We start from the raw sequence: 17,520 nt of genomic DNA on the forward strand, positions 1-17,520 counted from the left end.
ACAGTAGCATCCTCAGGTGGAGTGCCTTCCATTTAGGTGGAAAAGCAACATACCCCCTAGAACAGAGCAAGCAACAATGACAACAGTATGACATTGTTTGGCAATGATAAGTCTGGTGGAGCAGGGGAGGTGGTGGGTGCAAAAGAAGCAGCAAAAACCAAAGACAGGAAAACAAATTCGGTAGTTTAAATAAAGCGTGCCAAAGGCCAGCATCCAATGATCCAAGCTGATTAAGTAAAGCGCAGTTGATTCGTGGACAGCTGTAGGGGTTAGGTCGGCGTCAACCAATAGGCAAAAGGGAGCGTTGACTACGTGGTCTGCCAGAACTAACGCAGGTTGCTCGATTTACTGCTAGGCTACTACTCATCATCATCATCATAGTAGGCCTAATTACATAATCACCATCATTGTTATCATCAACGCAACAAATAGAAATAAGCCTCTCCATTTAATCACACCCATACACACACTCGTCTCTTTATGAGTTTAATGGGAGAGGCCGTTGCCATAGCAAAAGACCTGCACAACAATATATCACACAAAATGGATCACACACATGCACACACACACGAAGCAAAACATCAACATCCTGCATATTTATTGAAAATAAATGATCAAAATATATCAAAATGCATGTTCTTGCCGTTCTAAACACAGGTGCAACTAAGCCAATGTGATGAATTTAGTAACATGGTTAAAATCGTATAGGCCTCCTCAACAAAACGTAAATATGGATTGCAAAAACGACATGGTCCTCTGATCAATCCCTTACTATATAGGCCTGCAGCTTTCCCCATGTTCAGTGTGCCACCAGCTGGTCATCAGCTGCCATTACAGCAATAACAAACTGTCAAAGTAGAAAACACTGGCTTTTTGCCTTCTTCCAATGCAATCTTAATTGCAGGTACAGTAGAGTTTGTAACAGAACAAATGTCAAATAATATACATTCCGTATTGTGCCATATTCTGAAACAAGTAAAAAGAATGAACTCTCATCTTTCTCTATCTCTCTCTCCATTTATTTCTCCATGTATTTCTTTTTTAACACAGCATTGAATAGGCATGTCAGGTATGGATGCACTTTAATGCTGTTACCACCCACTTAGGCACCACCTTACGGCACACAAGGGTAGGCTATATTTTAAAGAGAGGTTGAAATTAATGAAACATTTAACACTGAATTAAATATCAAATTGTTATTTTATATTAGGCCTATAGTATATTGCGTATCATATATATTACTGTCTTCTCTCTACCACGAGGAAGTGTGGAAGTGTTAAAATAACGTTTTCCCCCTTTCCTCCCACTGACTTGTATAACCACCTCCTATTTGCATCTCAGCTCAAGAATGTTTGCACTCACATTAGAGTTATTTATGAATTGAGAGTGAAACCTGTTTGACTGCCCAAGAATGGCACTATTTGTTGAGGATGACAAAATTTACCTTTACCAAAAGAGAATTACAACACTTCCTCTACATTTTCCTGTTTGTGTGGTCACTTTGGTGACACATTTATATAGAGTAGGCTAATAGGCAGCACATTTGACCAACCACATGAAAACAGGTCACAAGGACATCCTGAGAATCATATTGAGTTCATCTTTGATTCTGAGAGTGCCGACTTTAAGCTTTACAACAGTTCCTTACACACTGCAATCAGGTCATATCACTTCTTAAAGTAGGCCTAGAAAACAGCAATTTCAGCTCTGAAATGGTCTGAAACGCCTTTTTGGTGATTGTCTTTGTTGGAACTGTATTTTATTCCATATGAGAGCAAACATGTTGCCTTGGCACAAATGTGCCCTTTCGCATTCAAGAATTCCTGTTCAAGGCTAAGCAGAAGATAACTGGACTGTGCGAGGACTTTATCTGTACCAGAACAATGGAATGCCCAAACACAACAGAGTTGCATCTCCACATGGCAGGCCAAGGACTGTGTGTTCGTTGCCTGATTATCATAGACTTGCAATCGAGATTCGATCTGCAGCGCCGCCGAAGGTGTTGCGTCACTAGGAGGGCGCAGCCTGGCTAGTGTGTTCGTGTGTTAGTGTGTGTGTGTGTGTGTGTGAATGAATTAATCTCTATCCGGGTACGCCCCCTTTTCCCTTTAGCGGATAGAGATAATTGTTATCAGGGACAATCCTACAATAAATATGGCTTGGAGATATTACAGCGGGTAGGACGAGTGGGGAAAATGGTGACTGACGGTTCTCCCCATCCGCTCTCCAAGCCGGCTTGAAACTTAATTAAGGATTCTCTGTGTCTTTCATTTCAGGTGTTTCATATTTACAAATGTTAAGGGTTTGAACCTAACATTTACTTGGTCCTTCAGAACCGGATCCCAAGATACCCGACGATTCCAGCACGCGAGGAGGGAACCAGGAAAGTCTGTGGCCACAGCACTAAGACCCGTTTCCGGGACTGGTCTCTCCCTCGCAGGCTGGGATCCGACGGTTGACGGGAATCTTGAAAAGACCAGAGAATCGTGAGTAGGCCTACATTTTTATTTTTATTTTAAAAGGATTGAATGAAAAAACGGTAAAATAAGAGAAGATAAAACCCTGACAATTCTAGACTCTATCAGGTAAACGTAAAGGGAGGGCAGACTCCCCTAGTACGAGAAACTAGTTTAAATTCTGTGTTCTCTGCGTTGAGAGAAAGTGTGCGTGAAAGGATTCGTATTACCACTCGGTAATACGTTTCATACCAATACAACAAGGTTCAAATAGCGAGTCTTTGTGGAAGCCTGTATGCAAGAAGATTCCACCTGTGAGGTTGAAGTGAATCTTACCACAAACGATCGTTGATCGCTATCTTGTTGAAAAGTGTATCCAACAATAGAGGCACTGTAGGTGTTGTGACGTTGGACTAAATTCATAGAGACAAAATGGGGGGCAGTAACAGCAAAATAAGTGAAAAGTTCCTTGCTGAAATGCAATGCAAGGACTGGAAAATTGTGCATAGAGAAAATCCTAGTGCAGTAGCACCGCTGTGTTACTGGGTAAAAAACTATGGGTTTAATGGAAATTTGTCTACAACAAACCTAACATTTATGGCCTGGCCAGCAGGGCCAACAGGAACACTACAATGAACACCAAAACTATCACGGCCAACGTCGAGGCCAACACCAAAATTCCTGACTAGACCGAGAGCACCAGTATCGACCGTACGGGCATGGCCCCTCGGCCGATGACTGGTTTGATGATAATGAGGAAACGGGCGGGGATGTGGAAGAGGTAGACGTCGTTCTAAACTTAGAGGGATTGTTGTACCAAGAAAAAAATTAGACCTGAAATTACCCTTCTGGTCAAAGGGACCCCCGTACGTTTCCTCTGTGACTCTGGTGCTAGCCGCACTGCAATGCAGGAAATAGCAAAAATAGCAAAACTAGTGTGAAAAAGCAAATGACAGCCATTTGGATTACTCACTGAGCAGTTAATGTCTCAGATAGCCTACCATATAATAATAATAATAATAATAATAATAATAATAATAATAATAATAATAATAATTGTATTTGTATAACACTGTGTCATACAAGGCAAGTAATATGGATATCTGTTTGTCTGTCTGTGTGGGCCCTATTTGTTGTATGAATTGTCCTAGTGGGACACCCCACTGTGTGTGTGAGAAAGATTGTATATGTGTCTGTGGAGTGTACGTGTGTATCTGTGGAGTGAGTGCCTAAATATGTCTGAGAGTGGAAGAATTTTTTTTTGAGTGTTTAGTGAAGGTACTCTATTGTGTTCAGAGTTAGCTGGAGCTTGGGAGTGCACATGTTGAAACAACATTTTTAAAATAAGAATAAGCCTTTTATTTTATTCTAAAATTCAACTTTGAGGTGTAGGATTTTGTCATGATTTTGTTTTTCCACACATTCTTACCCATTTATTTTTGATTAGGAGAAAACAGGGTTGTGGAGTTATGTTGTTTCTTTACTATTTTCAATTGAAAGTTAACATGTTAATGTTTAAGCCTTTAAGACACGGCATTATAAATTAGCTGTTACCAGAATGGCAATGACCAAGTCATAATGTATTACTAAAGGCCCCGTGCACTGTCATGGTAGTGTAGTGTAGTTGCAAAAGAGTTTGCTTTCATGATTTACAGTACCAAAATGTCTTTGTTTCTTCTAAAGAATAGATGAAGCTTTCTCCTTGTTCTTATTTTTTTTTAAAAGAACAATGGGTTTGAGATCTTGAAATAACGCAGGCGTTATTTGATGGCCCAAAGGTGCTGTGAGTAAACCTAATTTGGACCTGGTCTGAGAGTTAGGTCACATGTGCTGAACATTTCTAGAAATTTAGGTTGTCATTTTGTTTTGATTGACGTTTAACTATGACTTATTTCTTTGTTTTATTTCATCGAATTTCTTGCCTTATTATGTTCTATTTTGATGAGTTATTGATCAATGGATCATGGGTTTGGTTTAATTTTAATGAATTAATAATTTTAATTTTAATGGTTTATTTTAATGACTGGAGCACAATGTTGACTCTGATAAACTAGACTCTGAATACACAGAGGCGCTTGACAACGTCGCCCAAGCAAAGATAACAGTGTCCTATGTGTAGATGTTTACATTAGCTCGGATAGATATTAAAAGGCTCAGAGGCTCTCTCTAAGTAGCCCAAGGTCTTCTGCAGGCACCCCTTATCAGACACAGCAGGCCCAGTTATTAACATGCAAATTTCTGTGGCAGAGACAGAAAGAAACCTCCAACAGTGTATGCTAAACCACCTGTTTGTCACTGAAAAGACAATAAGACCTAAAAAACTGAACACCGACCTAGATAAAACAATACCAAAGCTTAAAGTTATGTTAAATATCTATCATTGTCATTAGTTTAATACTGTAAGTGTGAACATTGCTTCACATGGTGTGTGATGAGACATGTCAATGTTCTCTATTTGCTTTTAAAAGTTTGAATTTGATGACGTTGGGATCCTTATATTTTCATTTGTTTGATTTATAAACAAAGAGACAGTTGTCTCTCTGTCTTTTCATTTCAGTCGTCAACTTGCAATCAAAGTGAAAACTGATTGCCAATAAGGTTTTAGTTCTGTTACAAAATGTTTTATGTAACCGATACATGAAGTCAACCATTTTTTGCTCTGATATGATTTCAAATTGATCTGGCTTGAGTGTACATGAAGGAAAGTTGTTTTCCCTATATATATATATATATATATTTTGTTCTTTGAGGAACAGGCCCAGTGTTATGGAAACGAGCTGAAACACAACTGATATGAATGGAAGGAACCTAGACAATACAAATGATCGCTAGGTTAAGTGAATTTTGTTTTTAATTTGAGTTTCACAAGATTTTCCCAGAGTTTGTTTTGTTTCAATTGGGTAATAATTTTAGTTATAACACTTGATAAAATGACAACTGTTATTTTTTTTCTTTCTTTCAAACCATGGAAAGTTTGACCTAAAAGTTAGACAAGGTCTGACCTCTATACCAGATAAAGGGTCTGTCTGGTTGTTTGTTTCATTTTTCTTTTAAAGTTGCGTATTTTACAATGGCAGTTGTGTTTTCTTTCTTTTTATCTCTTACATTTTGATTGGTTCATCTAGTGATCTGTATGTCTGGGTGATGACAATGCATTGGATTATTGGATTATTATTGGATTCTCAATAATAATCCATTATTGGATTCTCAAATATTATTGGATTCTCAAATATTACTCATACTCAAATTTTTTATTTTTACAAAATACATTTTTGAATGTACTGACATTATTGGCAGGAGTTGGGCTAGGCCCCTATATCACCATGACCTCATGACAAAAGGACAGTGAGGACTGCATGCCAATATATTTCAGTTCTGTTACAAAGTGATTTATGCAGGCCTAACTATCATGTAAAGACAGCCAATACTATGGGTATAGTCATTTTGTACGGCATGCTTAATTTTTCTTAATTTTTCTTCTACATTCTATATTGGATGAACTATGTGGTCAACACCACATTTTGTCAGTTTGCGTTTATCGCCTATTCTGTAAGGAACTGTAATGTAAACGTGAGCCACAATAGTCAGATACTGACCAGAGTAATTTTCTTTTTCATAATTTTGCTCTTGATAGATTGTTGTTCCCCGGGAATGTAGAGCTATCTATTTTATTTTGATTATAGATTATGAGAGAATGGTTGGGCGGCTTTGGGATTTGTTTTGTCTAAACTAACAAAACATTTTTTGTTTCTTCTCTATTATAATGCTCTCTAATCTGTTACAACTGCGCACCTCCTCCACACTAATGTCTGTGTGTGGATGAGTTGACTTCTGAGAGCTTATTATTTTTTTTAAAACAAATGTTTGAAAAAGCCTTGATGTAGGCTATGCGAGTGATTCTCTGATTCGGCTACACTTTTAAGTCCGTGGATTTGATTTGCCAATTCCACTAACTATTAAGATTAAGCTTGGCAATTTGTTTGTTTGGCACTATGTAAACATCTAGGTCATTTAGTTGGGAAAAATACTGATATTTGACTTTTTGCTATTGCCAAAAGCGTAGGGGAATCGTAGAATCACTCATGCACCTATGAACTGGAGGGTGTTGGAAGATGTTTACTTCTCATCATTTACTGTGCTCAAAGTCTGTTTCGGAAATTACTTAAGTCTTATTGAGTCATGTGGATGGCACATGTCTCAAACAGGAGAGATATTTTAGGATTAATCAGTGCATCAAACAAATATGTGTATAGGGCACATGTTAAATAAAACCTTGTTCTGAAACTTCACCCCTTAACCTAACCTAAAACAAACATAAGAGAGCTACAATGTGGAATCAAATTGCATCAGGGTTTGAATCATTTGTATGTTGGTGGTGTACTATAAACAAAAATGTGGACAGAATGAACAACATCCACTATAAATGTGCAGGCGCTGGGCAACAAAACTGAATTCGGGTTCAGGGCCATCCATGAACAACTGAAGGCAACCTGCCTAATGGCATTCCAATCTCGTATTGCGGTTGATATGCTTTTGGCCGATAGGAGTGTGTGCTCTATTTTTGGTTATCAATGTTGTTCCTTCATACCGAACAATACGGCAGCTGACGAAAGTGTCACCAGGGCGATAGAGGGACTGGGATCCCTCAACCAAAAAGAAAATGAAAGACCACTCCAGGGTCGACACTTCAGTGTGGGATGGTTTCTCTGACATGTTGGCAAATACAGACAGTTGGCAGCGTCCATAATCATGTCTATTGCAATATTTGCGGCGATCCTCACGTTATGTGGATGTTGTTGTATTCTTTGTATTAGAGTGTTGTGCACCAGATTTAGTACCACTGCCATTGCACAAATGGAAGAAAAAATGTCAATCCTATATGCTCTTCTAAACTAGACAGGATAGTGATGTCGATGACACTATGATGATGTTGTTGGTGGAGACCATGAGCCTCCACACCAATCTGACGATTCCATCCAGGTCCCTGATCTGTTCCCTGACCCAGGGGATTATGCTCGGGGCCTCTAAGTGTACCTATTTAAAGAAAAAATAATTTGAAGTGATCACTGGATGATGTTAATGTTTGCCTCTATATAGAATAAACAGGGGGAAATGTTGGAACTGTATTTTATTCCATATGAGAGCAAACATGTTGCCTTGGCACAAATGTGCCCTTTCGCATTCAAGAATTCCTGTTCAAGGCTAAGCAGAAGATAACTGGACTGTGCGAGGACTTTATCTGTACCAGAACAATGGAATGCCCAAACACAACAGAGTTGCATCTCCACATGGCAGGCCAAGGACTGTGTGTTCGTTGCCTGATTATCATAGACTTGCAATCGAGATTCGATCTGCAGCGCCGCCGAAGGTGTTGCGTCACTAGGAGGGCGCAGCCTGGCTAGTGTGTTCGTGTGTTAGTGTGTGTGTGTGTGTGTGTGAATGAATTAATCTCTATCCGGGTACGCCCCCTTTTCCCTTTAGCGGATAGAGATAATTGTTATCAGGGACAATCCTACAATAAATATGGCTTGGAGATATTACAGCGGGTAGGACGAGTGGGGAAAATGGTGACTGACGGTTCTCCCCATCCGCTCTCCAAGCCGGCTTGAAACTTAATTAAGGATTCTCTGTGTCTTTCATTTCAGGTGTTTCATATTTACAAATGTTAAGGGTTTGAACCTAACAGTCTTTTTCCAGTTTTCACTGACAAATGTGACTCTGGGATTGAAATTCAGTCACAAATGTAAAATTATTTTCTTACTGTGCTGGGATTGTATTACTGCACATGTCCTTATTATATGCTGTCATGTCAATCAGCAAGCATACCCCATGTTTCGTAAAATAAAGATAAGCAAACGTTACGCTTTAAATTTAAATTCAATTTAAATTTAAAATTAAATTAAAGACAGCATAATAGAAATTTGAATGAGCAAAAAATACAAACTTTGCAAGCCAACATTCAAGGTGTTGGCTTTGCCACTATCTGGCCTGTACGTCAAAACCACTGCATGTTTAAGGCTGCTCCTTCCTTCATCTGTTCATTTTGTGTCCAACACACTGGCTCACTTATCAGTGGCTCACTTATCAAAAGGGTCTCCCTGCAAATATCTCTGTGGTGGTGTTCATCCTTCGCCACTTTAAGAAAGACAACTTCACCATCCATCTGATATTGAATCTGGCCGTCTCAGACATCTTGCGTTTCATCGCCATACCATTGTGGATATACAACAATAATATAGACTGGGCATTGGGTCGTACTCTTTGCAAACTCCTTTACCTCTTTGTGTTCACTAGTGGGTACTCTGCCGTGTTGACCGTGACTCTGATGAGTGTTCAGAGGTATCGGCTGGTTCTGCATCGACGCCACTGGAACAAGCTGGGAAGGAGAGGGGAAGGGGCTCTGCTTTGCTGCCTCTGGACTATTGCTCTGATTCTCTCCAGCTCTGCTACTGTTAAAGCAGATATTTCAACAGGCAAACATTTTGTCTGTCAGAGCAGGGCCGGTTCTGGCTTATTTGGTGCCCTAGGCGAGTTTGAGTTCTGGCGCCCCCCCCTCTTTCCTCTTTCTTATACCTTACAGAACTAGGGTGACCAGCTGTCCGGACTTCGGCCGGACAACCCCGCCCCTTAACTTTCTAACCTAGCGTCCTAGCGCGCACCCATTGCTTCGACTTGCCGAATCCCCGCCTCCGTGGAGAAGTTGGCATTCTAAACTGTAGGCAGAAATCAGGGAACAGCGCTGCCATCTTACCTCAGACTAACTCAGCTGCCAACAGCAGTTTTACTTGAAGGCCTAAAACAATATTTTTGGGGGTAGAAGGATTTTCGCATTGCATTACCTCACTCCGATAAAGGAGTCATCACCACTTACTATTGAATCAGACGGCAGGTTACGATAGACAAATCCTTCCGTTGTTGTCTGTGTAGGCTATTTCATTTTTTTTATTTTTTTTTTACATGTATTTTGGGTAGTCGTGCATTCGTAGGCCTAATAGCCAACCATTAATTTGATTTACTTTATTCAAAGTTGGTCAGAAGTATTATCAGCGGTGTTTTAAGGGAGGCAAACCGCTTTTGTCAACCTTTTTTTCATGCAGACGCTGGATAACCAACAACACGAGCTCAAAATACAGACAGCGCCCGTGCAGAAAGACGTTTCTTTGCCCTGTTTGTAAAGTTGTGAGAACCCTCGTATCGTTGTAAAGGCATTTAGCGGACAAACTTAATTGCACTAGGCCAATGCGTTGCCAACAGTGCAGGAAAAAATAGGAAACAGACAGTAGGCAATAGGCTAATATAGTTGCCTTATTTAACTTTCATACAGTCAGTTAATGAACTTCATATATGGCTATTGCACGGAGATTTCCCCGACACAAGGCGACAGCAATACAGTTAATTCGCTGGGCGAGAGGTTATATCTGGAGTAACATGGCGGCCGCAGATATCGGAAACGCGACCGACTATCAAGGTCTAGTTTGCGTCGATGACGTTGCCTCGCAGCTCGAGGCCATAAGCAAAAGGCTAGGAGGAAAGGAAAGACAAAGAGAGGGACACACGGATGTCGTGAACAGGTCGTAAAAACGGACCGATGGCCACCCTATACAGAACACAGGAGTAATATCCGTAGTAAGCTTAACTAAATAGCATCAAGAACAATAACCGTTTTTCATCAAATGGATTTATGGTTCTTTTTGACAGGCGACCAACACATCAGATTGAGTCGCATGAAAGTAGCTTCACTGTGTGGTGTGTTGGATGTGATGGTGGTGGGGCCCCCAACCCCAGATGAGAGGGAGGTTATCAATGTGTTTGAATTGTAACGTGAAATTGAAATGCCAGGAGAGTGATACAGTAGGCCTACATTTGCATGTAAAATGCATGTGTAGGCTAGACAATAAGCCTACCAAGGAGGTCTGCCTTGATCTACACTACCTACAGCATCACAAAGCATGGCAGCATAACAATTTTAATAAGCTACCCATTTGTGCTGTCTTCCAAACCAATTTCATTTCTGGACTGGAAATAGTGGTGCATTTGTGAGTAGGAGAATGAGAAGGGGGCTATCTAGGCCTATGTGTTTGAACTGGAGGGGCAGGGTGAGAGAAAGGGAGAAGAGCTGTCACGCTACTGAATTTCATAATATACAAAATATAGTAAATAGCCTCACTTGTCTGCTGTGCATGGTTCTGTTACATGATTAATGTAGGCTATGTCATTCTGGTCTGGAAATTCACGTTTTTTTAAGCTTACAACAAGCAGGTAATTCATGTGGATGGAAGGAGATATGGCAGCTAAAATTGTTTTAAACATTGCACCAGTCTTACTTTACATTGCTTGTCAACCTAAGCAAGTATTATGATACCAGGTGGGTGTTAGAGAGTTGGCTACTAACTAACAGCTACTTTACTGGATTTCATTGCTTGTCATACTTGGCTAATGTTAGCATGCTAACTAGCGATTTCTCCCAAAACACCCTCTGAAACTCCTACATCATACAATGAGTGGTTTAATGAGAACATAATAATCTCCATCCAGCAGAGCAGCACTAACTGTTTGCGCTTGCCCTCTCTGTCTTTCGAGCAAAGAGGCAGTGTTGCCAGATGTGTCTGACCAAATCCCGCCCAAAATGCTCTCAAAAACCGCCAAAATAAGCTAAATTCCGCCCAAATTCAACAAATTACATTGACTTCTATGGGCCCAAAACGGCTTAAAAAACCGCCAAATGGCCAATTTTTCCCGTTTTTGCCCGCCGACGCTCATCCCAAGAAGCCCAATTGGGCGGGCACCCGCCCAATCTGGCAACACTGCNAAGAGGCTTGAGACAAGAGGGCTTACTCGCGTCATAACAGCGTAGTAGGAAATGATGGCAAGGGGAGTACGGAAATGTTATTCACTGTGGAACAGGTCATAGGACAGCGTGAATGTCTGTCAGCTGTCCTTAATTACCCCCAGCAATTACTGCTGACCAACAGCTGCCGTTAATTGGCCACAAATTATCCATCATGGTGTCGCCCCCACTGATAATGTGCAAGGGAGTACGAAAATTGTATCCATCGCACCCACTGACCAATGACCATGCGCAAGGGAGTTAATTTTCCATCCACTCGTGTCCTCAGTCAACGCCCCGTACTACACCGTGGCCAATGCATTTCCCCCCTAGAGATTGTTCTTCTCTGTCGAATTTCTTTGCTTTCGAGTGAGTCTCCGAATTCAAAATAGATCGAACGCTGTCACTCGTCCCGCCCCCTTTCTCAGAACTGTCTGTTTATTGGTTCACAGACTTCCCAGAGACAGTTGGAAGAGATATTACTATTGGCTGAGGGGCGCTTTGCCGTGAGGAGCGCTTTCGCCACTCTTTGTTGATTGCGACTTCATAAAAAAACTTCATATCGCAAAATTACGCATAGGAGAGCGCCATTTCGGCGCTCCTTCTTCACATGGCGCTCTAGGCGACCGCCTAGCCGGCCTATGCTAAAAACCGGCCCTGTGTCAGAGGACCTTTGATCAAGAGACTCTGGTCATTCTTCTGTGTCAAACGCTTCTGGGGTTTGTCCTTCCCTTTTCCGTCCTTGCGGGCTCCTACCTCTGCCTCCACAAGAGGGTCAGCCAGACTCCCTTCTTCAGCAACCCAAGACTGGCCAAGTTGGTCATTGCCATTATAGTAACATTTATGGTACTGTGGATCCCTTTCCACATGTTGAACCTTGTGAAGATTCTTGATATTGCTCTGGAGTCAAGCAATCCATCTGTATTGAAAAAAACTTGACAGCATTTGGGATGCAAGTCATGATGTGGCTAAAACTTTGACCATTTTTAATAGCTGTGTAAATCCAATTTTATATGCTTGTGCATCTCGCCGACTTTTCCAATATCATGAGAATATACAAGAAAACAGTCGACATGTCTTTACTTAGCATTTCTATGTAGTGTGACTACTGATCATGAACTAGTGGTTCACTCACTTTTGTTGCCAGGGGTTAAGACATGACTGTATTTTGAATTATTTTGAGAGCGATAGATTAAAACAGTTATCACTATATACTAACAGCTTTTCCTTGTGTCATGGTTTAATTTATTTACTGTTGTCCCATGAAAAGATATGGGCCCAGGCCTACTTTCAAATCTGCAGAAATGCGAGAGGTCTAAGCCTACTCACTTTTGTGATACACTGTATTAATTAGCCCAAGCAATAATATAACTGTAAATGCAACACTTACAACATGAAAATGTGTAATTTATTTAGTTACTTCTAAAAAGAATGACAAGATTTTTTTTATCTCTGTTTTTTTTTTTTTTTAATCATATCGTAACTTGCAAGCAGAACACAGGCCCAGGCTGTGTGTATGGGTGGGCACAAATTTGAGAGTGTGGGTGGGCATGGTATTAATGGGCTTTTGTAGTAATTTAATTTGCAGTGGTTTTGTTACAGTTAAAATTTGTGAGCAATGGCAGGTTTGTGCAGTTGCTACTGTTGTCTGTTGTGCAAAACTTTTCCGATGGGCTAATGAAAGTAGGCTAGGCTGATCACATCAGACGTCGTTGGTTAAATTAGGTTAGTTAGTAGTAGGTCTAATAAACTAGTACCGGTAATTGAAGAGTCAGTATCATTATAAAGTACCTTTGAATGTCCCAGCCATAACCACACATTAATTTTAAAATTTACGTAAAATGAGGATGCTCTGAGCTATTAGCCTATTACAAATGTATAACCCTCAAGACTATATCTATACTAAATTTACCATCTTGGGGTTATTTTTCCTAATTTTGTATCACTTTCTTTATGTGTAGGTGTGCGAATTTGGCATGTCCCCAACACAAGTGTGGGTGCATCTATGAGTACAACAAGTCATTAAATAACAGCAAATGAAAAATATTTTGATAGGGTCTTATTGTTATCAATAAGAGCTTTCATAAAAGGGTAATTCTGGCACCTTTTGAACATATGTTTAATTAAATATTTAGTGTTTTCTACATGTCCCTGAAATCGGTGTCCACCCTGTCATTATGCTGTAAAATGGCCTTTTAATATAGTAAATGATGTCATCAGTGACATCATGACCACAATTTTAACACTCCCTAATGATGGTTGACACACATTGACCCCTTATCAGTAAATATTTACACCTTAATTCTTAATTTTCTTCATATTGTCTCTCTTGCTGCACGGTGTCACATGTCCACCCTATCATGGGGAAATAAGAAGGACACAATATAATATTTCAGAGTGTTTTAACTTGTTCATCTACATTTTGAAGTCACATTTAATACTGTTAACTTTGCTAACTGAAGACACTGTAGGGGAGGAGGATGTTTTCTAAAATCCACTATAATTTCCCTCATCTTGTCGGTGTTGAGGATGAGGTCGTTTGTCTCCCCATAGTCAATGATGTAGTTCACAACAGACCTGTATCCTGACTCGTCCCCTTCTTTGATGAGCCCCAGGATGGTAGTGTCATCAGCATTTGATGATGATGATGTTGTCAGGGTTTGAGAGAAGGTCATGGGTATACAACGTGAAGTGCTTAGGACTGAGGCAGCATCCTTGTGGAGATCCCGTACTGACTGTGAGCTCAGAGGACCCCCCCCCCCCCATTCTCACCACCTGTGGTCTCTCTAAAAGGAAGTCCAGAATCTAGTTGCAGGTAGGAGGCCAAGGTCTGTCAGCTTCTCAATCAGCCTGGTGGATGGTATTGAAGGCAAACCTGTAATCCAGGAAAAGCATTCTGACATACGCTCCGCTACTCTCCAGATGCTCCAGTGTGTGGTGTAAAGCTATTTGCTACTGCATCATCCACTGATCGGTTGGGACGGTAGGCAAACTGAAAGGGGTCAGTCGTGTCCTGGACTGTATAATTTACATGGGCTAAGACGTTTCTCAAGGCACTTCATGGCAACATACAGTAACCTTGTGTGTGATTTCGTGATATCCAAATGATGACTTTAAAAAACTATTAAAAAGTTTTGCTAGATACATTTCTGTTTTTCTATTTTATGCAACATTTGGACCTGACAGGGTGGACAAATGCCCATATTTTGACATTCTGTATTTAATTAATAAAAAGTGTTTAAGCTTGACCAATATGCATTTTCAACATCCCAAGTGTAGCTTAATAAAATGGGTATAAAGTGAAACGGGTACTCTCAGTTTGATTTTTTCAAAATTTCAATGTCCCAAGGCATATTATAATGATAATGACCCTGAAATAGACCTACTTACTGTAGGCCTACATGTTTTTCTTTTAAGGGTAACTTGCAACTGTACGAATGACAATTTAAAGTAGGCCTAACTTCCCCAACACCTGCAGAACTGTAGGCTAGGGTAGGCCTACTACAATCAATTTAATGAATTGTGTCCTTTTCTCCCCATATGTTGGGGCAACCGTATCTCACTCATTTCCGAAAGGCTTGAGATAGGGCTCGTTGGGGTGGAGGATGAGGTGAAATTATGTAGCTGGAAGGCTGTGTTAAATGTGAGTGTAAAACTAACTATGGTGCCGTTTACACGTAGCTGGATATTTTTATATGTGGATATTTTTTTCTCCTGCTTGTATTGGTTTTGCATTGGTTTTGGCCTTCCGTTTCCACGTAGCAGATATTTAAAAATCCAGGTGCAGGAGAAAAAAATAGCAGGAGAAAAAAATATCCTGTTTAGGGGTCTGAAACGCATTTGTTATAATGGAGGATTTTTTTATCCACATGTTGCGTTTCCACGTAGCAGGAGAAAAAAAATACCCTGCTAAAAAAATATCCTGCTACGTGGAAACAGCACCTATGTGCAACTATGTAGCAATCACAACGAGCTTGCAACTGTAACAAGTAGGCCTAATGTAACTACTATGTAACAAGCCTTCAATTGTAGCATGTCATTTAAGAATCACAACGATGTGAAAACAGATGGAGTCTCATTTTGAGATTTTAAAAAGTATGAACACGATGAGCTACATTTTCATTAATTATTCGTCTTTTCTTCCCCCTTTATCTTGGCAAATTGGGTTCTACCGTAGACAGCTGCAGCTACAGAAACCAATATAATAATAGCCTAGATTTGCATCTTGTGGGAATGGTTGCTCTTTGGAATTACCTTCCTGTGTTTTGCGGAACTCTATCGTCACGTGCTGTGGGCTTTCGACTCACTTGTTGCGAAATGACACCGGAGTACCCCGTCCCTTATGTACGGTGAGCTCATGTGCAGAATGGCGGGGTACATTTTCATAACATTCATGCTTGCCGCGGTGCATACAGCTCATATAAACCACGTGTTTACACCAGAAGGTATGTATGGATATAGGCTAGTCTGCCAAGGGACTGGGGCTCGACTGGGGCAGCTCAAGCATTAGCGTAGTAGAGCACGAGTCTTCACTTTCTTCTTGAAGGTTGAAAGAGATGTGCCAAAGTCTTGCTGTCTCTAGGAGATTGTTCCACCACTGAGGTACAATGACAGAACAATCTTGACAATGATTGCTTAGACTGCACAGTTCTGGTGGTAGCCTAGCCTACTTGGACATTCTCTCCACACAAGTGGAACTAGCTGCTCACGGTTTGCCCAACAACGGCTATCTAATTAATTCATAGTACCAGGACTATCGCCATCTCCAACTGGAGTCCCCGCTTCATACACGTTCTGGAGAAAGGACACATACCCAGAACATGGGCAATAACCCCAAATGAATATGATTGGTTTGTACGACTATCAGTGTTATGATTGGCTGAAATACCGGAAGAGGCGAATGGCACGCGAGTCGCGCGAGTTTCGACCAGAGCGCCAGCCCTGCGATCCTCATGGAAAACAGTGGTAGGTCCTAAATTATCCCCACGGTGTTTTCATCTGTTTTTATTGTTTTGTAATATTGTGGTGTGTGTACAACAATAAACACATACACGCGCATATAGAGGGACATGCTTTATCCCTGTGTATACGTTTAATTGTTAAATACAAATCTGCTATTATTAGCTAACTAGCTAGTGTTCATGTCAACAGACCATAGCATTCAAATGGGACATAAATCACATTTTCAGCCCCGTCATTGCAAATAGTAAACCGTATAATGGGATTTATAAGATGGTGTCGTATTCCAAGCGCAACCCTTGTGTCTTAGATACATGTTTTGACCACCTTGTTGTACAGAACTGGTACTGGCTACTACTAGCCAGCATGTCATGCCAATATGAATATTTAATTCTCAACTAGATCTAGAGCTCCGATTGATTTTACAGCTTTAAACCATGTTGTCATCGTTTTCTAAAGTTGAATGGGAAAGGGGCAATATAATGTAATGAGACAATGTAATAAGCCTGCCACCCTAAAGCCTAAAACCTAACCTATAACTAAATGATATACACACTAGTAGTGAACAATTTGTAAACTGACCAATTACTACAGTACAATTCAACATGTATACTGTGCAGTATCACAACTACACATACAATTTTCCACAGTCACACACCAGCTCTGGAAGCTCCCGTACTCATTGTGTGTCAGTGCATTGCGGTCTGTGTTCTACAACAGTCTTGTATTGTTACATTTTATTTATTGTTGTATTGTGTATATATGTAGTGTGTTGAATTGTGTACTACATGATATTACATGTGTGACCATGTGTATTTTTTTAGTAGGCCTATTGTGTTTACCCTGTTGTGTGCAGTGCTTGGTTTCACGTTCTGTTTTGATTTTTGTTTTGCGTTGATAACCAACTACCCTCAGCTGTTTCCTGGGGGGGGACACAGTGACCAGCTGATTGGACTGATTGGAAACAATGATCTGACTTGGCTGCGATTTTTCAGTGGTTTGCGGTGCACTCACTTCTGCTGTGAAATGCTTGTTTGCTGTGTCTTGTAATTGGGGTGCTGTGTTTACAAATTACTTGCCGGTGCCAAGGATCGGATAATGCCAAAGCGATTCCATTGCAAACTCTAAGACACATGTTGGTAGGCTCAATGTGCTACTTATGGGGGTAGTTGTGGCTACTTTCTTTAATAGGGATCCAGAGAGAAGACCAGATGTGACCAGCCAGAGGAGAGAGAGCACGGCAGAGAGGTCACAGCAGAGCAGGAGGAACAGAACAGA

The sequence above is a fragment of the Engraulis encrasicolus genome, chromosome 22 (assembly GCF_034702125.1).
Source record: "Engraulis encrasicolus isolate BLACKSEA-1 chromosome 22, IST_EnEncr_1.0, whole genome shotgun sequence".
Taxonomy (NCBI): Eukaryota; Metazoa; Chordata; class Actinopteri; order Clupeiformes; family Engraulidae; genus Engraulis; species Engraulis encrasicolus.